This window comes from Musca autumnalis, unplaced genomic scaffold, assembly GCF_047663935.1.
Source record: "Musca autumnalis isolate F117 unplaced genomic scaffold, ASM4766393v1 scaffold_3, whole genome shotgun sequence".
In the NCBI taxonomy this organism is placed as follows: Eukaryota; Metazoa; Arthropoda; class Insecta; order Diptera; family Muscidae; genus Musca; species Musca autumnalis.
In genome coordinates, this window is record NW_027411866.1 from 42979799 (window position 1) to 42994256 (window position 14458).

Consider the following 14458-nt stretch of genomic DNA (forward strand, 5'->3'; position numbering starts at 1 on the left):
GATTCTGAGTTATTTGATAGGAATATTGTGAATGTAGCCTGCACAGCTTCATAGAAATCTGCATCCAAATTCGAAAATTTTGTGTGAACATTTTTCTAAAAATCATATTTTTCGGCCTTCATTTTAACAATTGTTATTCGATTTCTTCGTACTTGATTGCACATTTTAGTTTTTTACGTTCCTGATCCAATAAATCATTCCTCGTGAAAATCCATCTACTAAAACGCGAGTTACGAGAAATTCCAAAGTAGAAAAATCACCTAAAATTGTTTTTGAAAATATCGCGTATTTAATCGCGTTTTCTGCGGATCGTTTCCACTGCAATGAAAAAACTAGTGCAGCATCTTCATTTTAGCGGAAACAGAGATTTGAAAACTTCACTTATAAGGGAGCTACATTCATTTTATCTCAAAAAATAGTGTGTGATGCTACATCCACGGTTCTTGATTGCTCGCTTGAAATAGATATATATCGATATAGATTTTCATGGTGAACACTGAAATCGGATGCGGACAAAAATTGTATGCACTTTGCGCAAATTAGAGATATTTTATAGGTTTTTTAATGCTAGGATGCAGCCGATGCTACATCTTAGCCTTCAATGTAAATTTCGAAAAATATATATAAATTAAAAGATATGGTCTTGCTGTACATGAAAATCACATACGGACAAATTGATTTTAATAATTACGCGATTTACACGTATTTTAAAATGCATATAAATTAAAATGGGTTATTTGACCTCTATTTCCATTTCAGAAGCTTTGAGATATATCCTCCTCAACCCAATTACCTTCCCTAATGGGAAAGCTTTAATATGAATGTCAATAAAGCAAAATCCGTCTATTTTATTGGGAGATTTAAGCAAAACGAAGGAAATATTTCTATAGATTTTTCCAATATTTTCTACTACATAATGCATGTGAAAAAATATTTTGTCAAATAAACAATTCTTTTTTGACCAAAATATGTGCTTATTTTGGCTGTAACATCAAAACTATAACACCAATCTGTACGATTGTAGTCTCATTTGATTTGCCGTGAAGTTTAGATCCACTACAAATTTTTATGTAATTTTATGACCACTAAATTGGCCTTAATTTTGAAAAAAGTAGACTTATATTCAATAATTTATCAATTTTATGTACATTCCGCGAATTCTGTGTAATATTTTGCAGGTATTATGCAATCTACTCGCTGAAGTCACATCGAGAGAACTTTTTAGTAACAATTGTGCTTATTAAAATAATTAGCGTTTTTATAATATTTTCTTTCTTAAAAAGCGAAATAAAAGCGCCATAACTTTTGTCCGCATCAACCAAAAATTGGCTCGCGACCAGATTCGTACTGACAATTTTTTTCTTAACCTACATATCAAAAATCGTTGATGTAGCGCGAAAAAAAATTATCCGTTTTTTCTGAAATGGAATATGAAATAATTGACAATATTGCTGATATACCCTTCATAGCCTAAAGGCTGAGGATATAATGAGGGCAATATGAAGGCGTGGACCTGTACAGACAAATTTCTGGTTAACAGTTTTATATCATCAACGAAGACTAAATACCAAATTTCAGCCATTTTGGTGGAATATTGAAGCCACAACCTTCAAAATACCGAAAATCGGGAGGTACCTTTCCATGGGGGCTATGTGGAGGCGTGGACCTATACCGAACAGTTTAAAGAGGGAGTTTCAGTAGCCCCAACGAAGTCTACATACCAAATTTCAGCCATTTCGGAGGAATTTTGAGGCCACAAGCTTCAAATTACCGAAAATAGGGGGGCACCGCTCTATGGGGGCGTGGATCTATGCCGACAAATTTAAAGGTGGAAATTTTATACCCCCAACAAAGATTATATACCAAATTTCAGAAATTTCGGTGAAATATTGAGGCCACAACCTTCAAAGTACCGAAAATCGGGAGGTACCGTTCTATGGGGGCTATATGCAAGCGTAGATCGATACCGACAAAATTCTGGAGGAAAGTTTTATACCTCCAAAGAAGACTATGTACCAAATTTCATACCAAAGCTAAAACCTTTAAAATACCGAAAATCGGGTGGTACAGTTCTATGGGGGCTATATTAAAACGTGGACCGATATAGCCCATTTGCAATACCAAACATCCTAGCAGTAATAGAAACTTCTATACCAAATTACAAAGCTCTATCTTAAAAATTGTGAGCTGTATCTTGATTTCAACAGACAGACAGACGGACGGTCAGACGGACATGGTTAGATCGACTTAGAATTTTACCCGAATTTATAGGGTCTCCGATGAATACTTCGATGTGTTACAAACGGAATGACAAATTTAATTATAATATGGTGGAGGGTATAAAAAGGGTTTTCAGAAGAAATATCGCACTAAATTTTGGCATTTGGCAGTAGAATACTGTGATTCTGTGTGGACTATATAGTCATTATACATACCAAATTATGCGTAATCGCGAGCACTTTAATCCTATGATGGGTTTTTTGAAATTCCTGAGAGCGCGTCCAAGTTAAATAAGAAATACAAAAAAAACCTAAAATCCGCCTTCAAAATGTCAGCATCCATAAAAGGTGGATGCAGAGGAAATTTTCAAAAGTGATACATTAGAAGTGTTGTCTTAATTTTGTATTCCTCTACTTTTACTTTGGACAGATGTCCTTTATTTGAATAAGTTAACCAGCAATCGAATAACAACGTAAAAAACCTCGCTAGCTTCAAGGCGTTTTTGCCTATGTTTATTCATTTACGCGGTCATAACTTCCACGCAAATTTAATTTTTTTGTGTTTGAGCTTCGTTCAAAAACACTTAATTTGATCCAGTAATAGTCATAGTTGCTGGTAAACAACAATAGCTTGCGTATTATAATAGTGCAAACCATGGCTTCATGGAAACTAAATTTCGAAAAAAATTCGAAAAATATCTGTCAGTCTGTCTGGCTGGATGGTGCGCACGATAACTCTCGAACGGATCAACTGGTTCGAACCAAATTTTAGGTCTCGTAATATTTTGTACAAATTTAGTTTAAGTTCAAAGATGGGCCATATCGGTCCACTCCTTCAAATACCTCCCCCACAAAAGTTAAAAATTTTTCTGTAAAATGGTGTGGACGAGAACTCTCGAAGGGAGCAATCAATTCGGTCCAAACTTTGCACATCATATTATGCCTTCCAGATATAGATCGGGTTCGAATATGGACTACATCGGTCCACTCCTTCGGGTACCTACCACACAAAATGCGGATAAAGTGAAGTTTAAGAGTTCCTCTTGGATCGTTTTGAAATTTGTTTCCGAAAGTTGTCCTTGCAGCTCCCTTTACGATAGTACCATTTTTTTCTTGCGCAAGTCCATACTTCCTGAAAGCTCCAAGTAACTCTGACGGCACCAACCAAAATGGCAAACCCTCATGATAATTCTCGAAGGGAGTTTCTGATTGATGCAGATTTTGCACTTCGTATTATTTCATCCCGTCATGTACGAGGTTGGAATATGGATTGTATCGGGCCACTCCTTCGCGTACCTCCAAATACGCATAATGTGATGATTAAGACATCCTCTTTATTATGGCAGTCATAGGCCCGTTATCACATCTTGTCTTTAAAGTCCATTTTCGTTATACCTTACTTTAAGAAAATTAAAGAATAAAGTTCGCATTACCAGGGATTTATTATTACGTCTTCCATCTATATATATAAAATTGAAATTTGTTTGTCGGTTTGTTTGTTTGTTTGTGCCTTATAGACTCGAAAACCGCTGAACAGATCTTACTGAAATGTTAAGGGTACATTGCTACATGGCCTGGAATGAAAATAGGCTATATCATTTTTTGAAATTTCGCGTTGATCTGGAGATATAGCATCAAAACCGGAGGTACCTCCAAAAAATTTAGATTTTGTATGCAAATATCTTTAGAACTATTACAGGTACAATCTCCAAATTTTGTATGTGTGACGGAATTTGGTGTAGAAATAAATTTACTAAATTTTATTCAAATCGGTTCAGATTTGGATATAGCTCCCACATACATATATTTTCGGCCGATTTCCTTATTTTATGTACCAAACATGATATTTATGTCCAATTTCAATGAAATTTGGAATGTGTAGCGGAATTTGTTTTAGAAATAAATGTGCCAAATTATATCGAGTTTGGTTCAGATTTGGATATTGCTCCCATCTACATATATTTTCGGCCGATTTCCTTATTTTATGCACCAAACACGCTATATATGTCCAATTTCGCTGAAATTTGGAATGTGTGACGGATATTGGCCTAGAAAAATATGTGCCAATTTATTTTGAAATCGGTTCAGATTTGGATATAGCTCCTATATATATTTTCTGCCGATTTCATGTATTTGATGCACCAAACACACTATATATGTCCAAATTCACTGAAATTTGGAATGTGTTACAGAACTTGGTCTAGAAATAAATGTGGCAAATTATATTGAAATCGTTTCAGATTCAGATAGATCCCATATATATTTTCGGCAGATTTTCCGCATTTGATGCACCAAACACGCTATTTATGTCCAATTTCGCTGAAATTTGGAATGTGTAACGGAATGTGGTCTAGACATAAATGCGCCGAATTATATCGAAATCGGTTCAGATTTGGATATAGCTCCAATATATATTTTCGGCCGATTTTCCACATTTGATGCACCAAACACGCTATATATGTCCAATTTCGCTGAAATTTTGAGAGTCTGACGGAATTTGTTCTAGAAATAAATGTGCTAAATTATATCGAGATCGGTTCAGATTTGAATATAGCTCCCATATATATTTTCGGCCGATTTCCTGTATGTTATGCACCAAGCACGCTATATATATCCAATTGCGCTGAAATTTGAAGTGTGTGATGGATATTGGCCTAGAAATATATGTGCCAATTTATATCGAAATCGGTTCAGATTTGAATATAGCTCCAATATATTTTCAGCCGATTTCCTTATTTTATGTACCAAACATGCTATTTATGTCCAATTTCAATGAAATTTGGAATGTGTGGCGGAATTTGTTTTAGAAATAAATGTGCCAAATTATATCGAGTTTGGTTCCGATTTGGATATAGCTCCCATATACATACATTTTCGGCCGATTTCTTTATTTTATGCACCAAACACGCTATATATGTATGTCTAATTTCGCTGAAATTTAGAATGTGTGATTGATATTGGACTAGAAATATATGTGCCAATTTATATAGAAATCGGCTCGGATTTAGATATAGCTCCTATATATATTTTCTACCGATTTCATGTATTTGAGGCACCAAACACGCTATTTATATCCAATTTCAATAAAATTGGGAACGTGTGACTGAACTTGGTCTAGAAATACATGTGCCAAATTATATCGAAATCGGTTCAGATTTGGATGTAGCTCCCATATATATTTTCTGGCGATTTTCCGCATTTGATGCACCAAACACGCTATATATGTCCAAATTCGCTGAAATTTGGAATGTGTTACAGAACTTGGTCTAGAAATAAATGTGCCAGATTTGGATATAGCTCCTTTATAAATTTTCGGCCGATTTCCTGTATTTTATGCACCAAACTTGCTATATATGTCCAATTTCGCTGAAATTTGGTATGCGTAACGGGGTTTGGTCTAGACATAAATGTGCCAAATTATATCGAGATCGGTTCAGATTTGAATATAGCTCCCATATATATTTTCGGCCGATTTCCTGTATTTTAGGCACTAAACACGCTATTATGTCAAATTTCGATGAAATTTGGAATATGTGACGGATATTGGCCTAGAAATAGATGTTCCAAATTATATCGAACTCGGTTCAGATTTGGATATAGCGCTCATATATATTTTCGGCCGATTTCATGTATTTGATGCTCCAAACACGCTATATATGTCTGATTTCTCTGAAATTTTTAACGTGTGATGGATATTAGCCTAGAAATATATGTGCCAAATGATATCGAAATCGGTTTAGATTTAGGTATAGCTCCCATATATATTTTCGTCCGATTTGATGAACTTAATGCACCAAAAACGCTGTATATGTACGATTTCAATGACATTTGGAATTTATGACGAATATTGGCCTGGAAATAGATGTTCAAAATTATATCGAAATCGGTTCAGATTTGGATATAGCGCCCATATATATTTTCGGCCGATTTCATTTATTTGATGCACCAATCACGCTGTCCGATTTCAATGACATTCGTAATGTGCGACGGAATTTGGCCTAGAAATAATTGTGCCAAAATACTTCGAAATCGGTTCAGATTTAGCAATAGCTCCCATGTATATTTTCGGCCGATTTCATGTATTTGATTTGATATATATCCGTCCCATTTCAATGAAATTTGTATCATTATTGACATATCTATATCAATATTGGAGTAAAAATTATCAATAACAGAAGCAGTTATCCTAAGAGTAATTTAAGATGTCCCAATAGGCTGAATAAATTACAAGTATCCTCAAACTTAAGGTACTCAATTTTAATTTAATTTAATTATCTTCTTTAAAGGAGAGAGTGGACTCAGGAGTGTTAGAGTATATAAAATTTGTAAATGTGACCCACGTAGGACTCATTCATTTATTTTTCACTTAGTCGGGGCAGCGAAGCGCATCGGGTTAAGCTAGTATATATATAAAATTGAAATTTGTTTGTCTGTTTGTTTGTGCCTTATAGACTCGAAAACCGCTGAACAGATCTTACTGAAATGTTTAGGGTACATTGCTACATGGCCTGGAATGAAAATAGGCTATATCATTTTTTGAAAATTCGCGTTGATCTGGAGATATAGCATCAAAACCGGAGGTACCTCCAAAAAATTTAGATTTTGTATGCAAATATCTTTAGAACTGTTGCAGATACAATCTCCAAATTTTGTATGCGTGACGGAATTTGATGTAAAAATAAATTTACCAAATTATATTCAAATCGGTTCAGATTTGGATATAGCTCCCACATACATATATTTTCGGCCGATTTCCTTATTTTGTGTAACAACCATGCTATTTATGTCCAATTTCAACGAAATTTGGAATGTGTGACGGAACTCGGTCTGGAAATAAACGTGCCAAATTATATCAAAATCGGTTCAGATTTGGATATAGCTCCTATACATATATATTTTCGGTCGACTTCCGTATTTTATGCACCAAACACGCTATATATGTCCAATTTCGCTAAAATTTTGAATTTCTCACTAAATTTGTTCTAGAAATAAATGTGCGGATTTATATTGAGATTGGTTTAGATTTAGATATAGCTCCCATACATATATATTTTCGGCCGATTTCTTTATTTTATGCACCAAACACGCTATATATGCCCAATTTCGCTGAAATTTGGAAGGTCTGACGCAATTTGTTCTAGAAATAGATGTGCTAAATTATATATAGATCGGTTCAGATTTGAATATAGCTACCATTTATATTTTCGGTCGATTTCCTGTACTTTATGCACCAAGTGTTACAAAACTTGTTCTAGAAATGAATGTACCAAAATATATAGAAATCGGTTCAGATTTGGATATAGCTCCTATATATATTTTCGGCCGATTTTCCGATTTCCTGTATTTTATGCACTAAACACGATATATATGTGTAATTTCTCTGAAATTTGGAATGTGTAGCGGAATTTGGCCTAGACATAAATGCGCCAAATTATATCGAAACCGGTTTAGATTTGGATATTGCTCCTATATATATTTTCGGCCGATTTTCTGTATTTGATGCATCAAACACACTATATATGTCCAATTTCGCTTAAATTTGGAATGTCTGACGGAATTTGTTCTGAAAATAAATGTGGCAAATTATATCGAGATCGGTGCAGATGTGGATATAGCTCCCATATATATTTTCGGCCGATTTTCTGTATTTGATGCATCAAACACACTATATATGTCCAATTTCGCTTAAATTTGGAATGCGTGACGGAATTTGTTCTAGAAATAAATGGGACACATTATACCGAAATCGGTTCAGATTTGAATATAGCTCCCATATATATTTCCGACTGATTTCCTGTATTTTATGCACCAAACACGCCATGGATGTCCAATTTCAAAGAAGTCTGATATGTGTAACGAAATTTGGTCTACAAATATATGTGCCAAATTATATTGAGATCGGTTCATATCGGAATATAGCTTCCATATATATTTTCGGTCGATTTCATGTTTTTGTTACGTATGTCCAATTCCAATGAAATTTTGAAGTAGTCAGTAGAAGTCATCATTATGTACACAAGTACTTATATTTGGGAAGGAATTGACCAGGGCTACAGCTATGAAATATCAAATCTTTGAGAGATTCCTTATGAGGGATATTTTATTATAATATATCTAAAGCATAATTGGATTAAAAATTGTAAATACAAGTGTAATTTAAGGTATCACAATAGGTTAATATGTATATGAATTGGAAAAATAAGTCCCATGTATAAAATAAATTACTACTATCCTCAACTTTAAGTTTCTCAAAACTGGTTCTTTTCTTACTTTTATTCAATTTGGTAGACCTAAATCCAATCTGTCGAATTAAAGAAAAATTAATAGTGTAAGAGTATTTATCCTACGTAGGGATACATATAGTCGAAAAAGCTTTAGGAGGAGTGTTACCTCCTGAAACATTCAAAAATACCATAGTAGCTTCATAATAGCCCTGAATGGGTAGAGACCGCCTTCATATAGTCTATATTTATACGTTAAAATATTAAAAAGTTAATATAATTATATCATTCCATTATATTTTATTTTAGGTTTTCAAACCTGGTTCTATTCTTAAATGAATTCAGTCAGGTAGATCTAAATCCAATCTGTAGAAATAAAGAGAAATTAATAGTGTAAGATTATAAGGCTTTAGGAAGAGTGTTACCCACTGAAACATACAAAACTACCATAGTAGCTCCATGGCAGCCTCCTATATTTATACGTTAAAATGTAAAAAAGTTAATATAATTATAGCATTCCACTATATTTTATCTTAGTCGGGGTAGCGAAGCGCACCGGGTTTAGCTAGTTTAATATAAATGTTAAATTTTGTAAAAATATGGCAATATTAAGCAAAAAAGTCTGTATACATAAAATTTACTCAAATCTGATTGGTTGATTTGAATTTGCTGAAAATTTTTCTTACTTTTCGTGCAGCATACTCTGTGGCGCAGTTTAAATTTTAAAAGGAACCCAAAGTTCCTTTTAATTTATCTGACACTTATTATTAAAGGAAACATGTAAGAACAAAAAGCGGGTTATCTGTCGGATACCGGCCAAAATTTAACTACAGAAAGGATGTAATAATGGGCCATAGTCTATTCAGAATAAGGCGCCTTAAATTATACTATAAAATTTTAAATTACTATAATCTGTATTGCATGTAATCTATAATGGTGTTAGACCACGTTTGCTAGACATGTACTTTAGCAATCAGTATTGTATTTCTTTGGGATTTCTTGAGACACCAAGTGTGTTGTTATTTATAGTTTTACAATACAATACATATTTGACATTATGTACATACATATGTATATGGAACCTATATTCAAGGCAAAGGGAGTGAACGGGTGACTCCTGCACAGAACAATAACAAGTGCCAATTGTTTCATTTAAGGCTTTACCGCCATTATGTTACAAAACGTATGCCGCCCCTTTTTAACAATCCTTTCCGTCCGTATCCTTTCCTCTATGCAATTGACAATATCACCAGCCGACTATAACAACAAAAGGGATAAACAATTCCGTTTGTATTGTGCAAACGTACATACCCACATGTACAATCATTGCATGCAACTGTTGATGTCTACGTTTCATCCTACATACTTTGTTAAATTGGGCAGAAGTACGTGATGCCACACCAAACTTGAAAAACGTGCATCATCATCATCGACGTCAAGAACTAAAACAACAACAGCAATTGTAGTAGCAACAACAGCCATAACAACAAGACTTTAATATTGTCCTGGATAAGAAACCAATGCAACAGTACCGGAACTTAACGTTACGGACATGAGGAAAAGCAACTATTGCTATGACACTAACAACAACAACAAAAGCTCTAGCCATGGCACTGACAATTGTCGTAACATTCCTACGGCTACATACCATAACAGTTATTTAGGACACAACATTTGTTGGGTAGACAGTGAAATAATCATTTTATAAAATTTCAAAAATTGTGATTTTGCATTCTTAAGTGGCCCATCAACTGTCGTCCCAGTTTTTTTAAATGAGGCAAATTGGTTCACAAGCGAAGAAACAGCGCGTATCAACTATATCCCCTCTTCTCAAAGTATTTTTCATTATTTATCATAATTGTCTTTTCCACCTACATAAACCACTGTATGAACTCTAAATCTTCTGTTTACGTCTGGCACAACTATACAATAAAAGAGTTCATATTTCAAATTATATACGAAACCATAAATAATACAAGTAAATGTACAACGTACTGTCTTCAATGTTATGCACACATAGAGATATCTGAGATATAAAATCTACGTTTTACACACATGCACACAAAATATTTGAAACATTTTCAGAAATAGGAATTCACACAAACGCATAAAACAATTTTGTCCAAGTATTGCCTTTGGACTTTTATTGGATATGGTTTTATGAACATCTAAAATAAATTAACTATTGATATAAAGTAATAAACTACAAATTGTGTTCAATTATGAAGACATGCACGCCTTCTTGCCTCTTTCGATCAGATAAAATGAAGTAACATTACAAAAGACGTATTATGACGTCCGTATTATACGCCTGTCTCAATAGCTCTAAGTATGTATACGTCTACATACATCCACACAAATCCACTCTCATACATGTGTATATATAAATATGTCAATGATAGGTATACGGTATTAATATGACAGGTATTTAACAAAAGGTCATTATACCCTAAGCCTTTAGGCTAAGGAGGGTATATACACTTTGATACGAGGAAAATGTGCCTCATCGAAATAATGGTTTTAGACCCCAAGTATGTTTGGACGAAATGTGTTTCAGACAATTTGGAGTCGATCTAGCCATGTCCGTCCGTCTGTCTGTCTGTCTGTCTGTCTGTCCTGCTGGCTGGAGCGCACGATAACTCTCGAACGGATGAACCGATTCGGTTCAAATTTTGGCTTTCGTAATATTTTGCCTAAACTTAGTTTAAGTTCGAAGATGAGCTACATCGGTCCACTCCTTCGGGTACCTCCCCCACAAAAGTTCGAAAATGTTCGGAAAGTTTGTGCGCACGATAACCCTTGAAGGGAGTGACCGATTTGGTTCATACTTTGTATAGCGTAAACTTTCTACCAGAGTTATATGAGGTTTCAATATGTTCTCAATAGGTCCACTCCTTCGGGTATCTCCCACACAAAATTTCGGATAAGTTCAGTTTAGGGCCATCTCTCGAATCGCTTTGATTTTTGTTTTAGCAACTAGTATTCACTGCCCTTCACACGACGGTACAAGTTTCATCAGGGGCATGTCCATACTTCCTGAGAAAATAGCATGAAAGTTGCAAAAAAACCCCTATGACACCGTGTGAGGTGGTTGGAGCGCAAGATAACTCTCGAACGATCTGCCGATTCTGTCCAAAATACGGCCTTAGTAATATTTTGTCCAAACATAGTTTAAGTTTAAAGATAAACCATATCGGTCCACTCCTTCAGGTACCTCCCCCACAAAAGTTCAAAAATGTTCGGAAAAATTTTTTGTACGGTAACTCTTGAAGGGAGGTGCCGAATTGGTCTTTACTTCACATATCCTAATGTATCTACCAGATATAGATCAGGTTCAAGTATGGACTATATTTGTCCACTCCATCCGGTACCTCCCACACAAAATTTCGGATAAGTTCACTTTAAGACCTAATATCGAATCACTTTAATTTTTGTTGAAGCAACTTGCATTCGCTGCCTCAATTACGATGGTAAACGTTTTTTTAGGGGCAAGTCCAAACTTCGTGAGCAAACAGTCCGAAGAGTGTAAAAACCCCCTATGGCACCACATGTTGTGGCTGGAGATCCACTTCCATAACGGTCAATGTCGATCCATTCCTTTTAGTATCTCTTCCGCAAAACTTTTGATCTTTAATCCCAATCAAAATTTTTGTCGGTTCAAACGCCCAAAATTTTTAAAACCCCCTAAATACATACGTATTTTGGAAAAATACACAGGCTGAGGGTATATCTCTGTCGGCAAAGCGGACTGATACTTTTTTACTTGTTAATATTGAAATTGATTGACATTTGTTGAGTATGAGCCTCATTTCAGCTTCATTGAAAAGAGTTGAGAGATAGAGATAATTACTTGCAGCTGTATTCGTTATTAATGGCCATAAATAACAGCATTAATTGATGTTTGCGTCAGTTTTGGGGGATGGATTTGTCATAATTTGCCAAATTCAAAACATTTCACATTACGCATCGAAATTAATATTCAACAGAATTTCAACAACACAACTATTTGTTATGCCTAATTTTATGCAGTCATATTCACCAACAAAAGATATTTAAACAACTGATGGGTATTTCCAAAGGAATACATGAATTCAGCCTAGCTGAATTGAAGTTCCATAGGAAAACTTGAATTCAGGCCGGCTGATTTTATGCACTCATATTCATTTACAAAATATATTTAAACACCTGATGGGTGTTTCCAAAGGAAAGCATGAATTCAGCTTAGCTGTAGTGAAGTTTCTATAGGAAAACTTGAATTCAGCAAGGCTGAATTGGAGTTTCCGTAGCAAAACTTGAATTCAGCCCGGCTGAAGTGGAGTTTCCGTAGGAAAACTTGAATTCAGCCTGTATGAATTGAAGTTTACATAGGAAAACTTGAATTCATCCTGGCTGAATTGAAGTTTCCATAGGCAAACTTGAATTCAGCCTGGCTGAATTGAATTTTCCATAGGAAAACTTGAATTCAGCCTGGCTGAATTGAAGTTTCCATAGGAAAACTTGAATTCAGCCTGGCTGAATTGAAGTTTCCATAGGAAAACTTGAATTCAGCCTGGCTGAATTGAAGTTTCCATAGGAAAACTTGAATTCAGCCTGGCTGAATTGAAGTTTCCATAGGAAAACTTGAATTCAGCCTGGCTGAATTGAAGTTTCCATAGGAAAACTTGAATTCAGCCTGGCTGAATTGAAGTTTCCATAGGAAAACTTGAATTCAGCCTGGCTGAATTGAAGTTTCCATAGGAAAACTTGAATTCAGCCTGGCTGAATTGAAGTTTCCATAGGAAAACTTGAATTCAGCCTGGCTGAATTGAAGTTTCCATAGGAAAACTTGAATTCAGCCTGGCTGAATTGAAGTTTCCATAGGAAAACTTGAATTCAGCCTGGCTGAATTGAAGTTTCCATAGGAAAACTTGAATTCAGCCTGGCTGAATTGAAGTTTCCATAGGAAAACTTGAATTCAGCCTGGCTGAATTGAAGTTTCCATAGGAAAACTTGAATTCAGCCTGGCTGAATTGAAGTTTCCATAGGAAAACTTGAATTCAGCCTGGCTGAATTGAAGTTTCCATAGGAAAACTTGAATTCAGCCTGGCTGAATTGAAGTTTCCATAGGAAAACTTGAATTCAGCCTGGCTGAATTGAAGTTTCCATAGGAAAACTTGAATTCAGCCTGGCTGAATTGAAGTTTCCATAGGAAAACTTGAATTCAGCCTGGCTGAATTGAAGTTTCCATAGGAAAACTTGAATTCAGCCTGGCTGAATTGAAGTTTCCATAGGAAAACTTGAATTCAGCCTGGCTGAATTGAAGTTTCCATAGGAAAACTTGAATTCAGCCTGGCTGAATTGAAGTTTCCATAGGAAAACTTGAATTCAGCCTGGCTGAATTGAAGTTTCCATAGGAAAACTTGAATTCAGCCTGGCTGAATTGAAGTTTCCATAGGAAAACTTGAATTCAGCCTGGCTGAATTGAAGTTTCCATAGGAAAACTTGAATTCAGCCTGGCTGAATTGAAGTTTCCATAGGAAAACTTGAATTCAGCCTGGCTGAATTGAAGTTTCCATAGGAAAACTTGAATTCAGCCTGGCTGAATTGAAGTTTCCATTGGAAAACTTGAATTCAGCCTGGCTGAATTGAAGTTTCCATTGGAAAACTTGAATTCAGCCTGGCTGAATTGAAGTTTCCATTGGAAAACTTGAATTCAGCCTGGCTGAATTGAAGTTTCCATAGGAAAACTTGAATTCAGCCTGGCTGAATTGAAGTTTCCATAGGAAAACTTGAATTCAGCCTGGCTGAATTGAAGTTTCCATAGGAAAACTTGAATTCAGCCTGGCTGAATTGAATTCAGCCTGGGAAAAGAAAGTCTTAATACAATATTTTTATATCCACATCCTCCATTCTTCAAATTTAATTTGTTTTAAAATATTCAACACGGCTAGAAACATTAAGTTATCCTTAAATTACCTTTACAAATTAAACCAAGCATACCTTAAGGCTGTCAAACAATATAAACCTCCATCCATATTC

At 35.1% G+C, this 14458-nt stretch overlaps 1 protein-coding gene across 1 annotated transcript in view; it reads left to right on the top strand.

The window, feature by feature from the left end:
• Positions 1–14458, top strand: part of LOC141397121 (uncharacterized) — an 84188-nt gene that overhangs the window by 58214 nt on the left and 11516 nt on the right. The window lies entirely within an intron of this gene.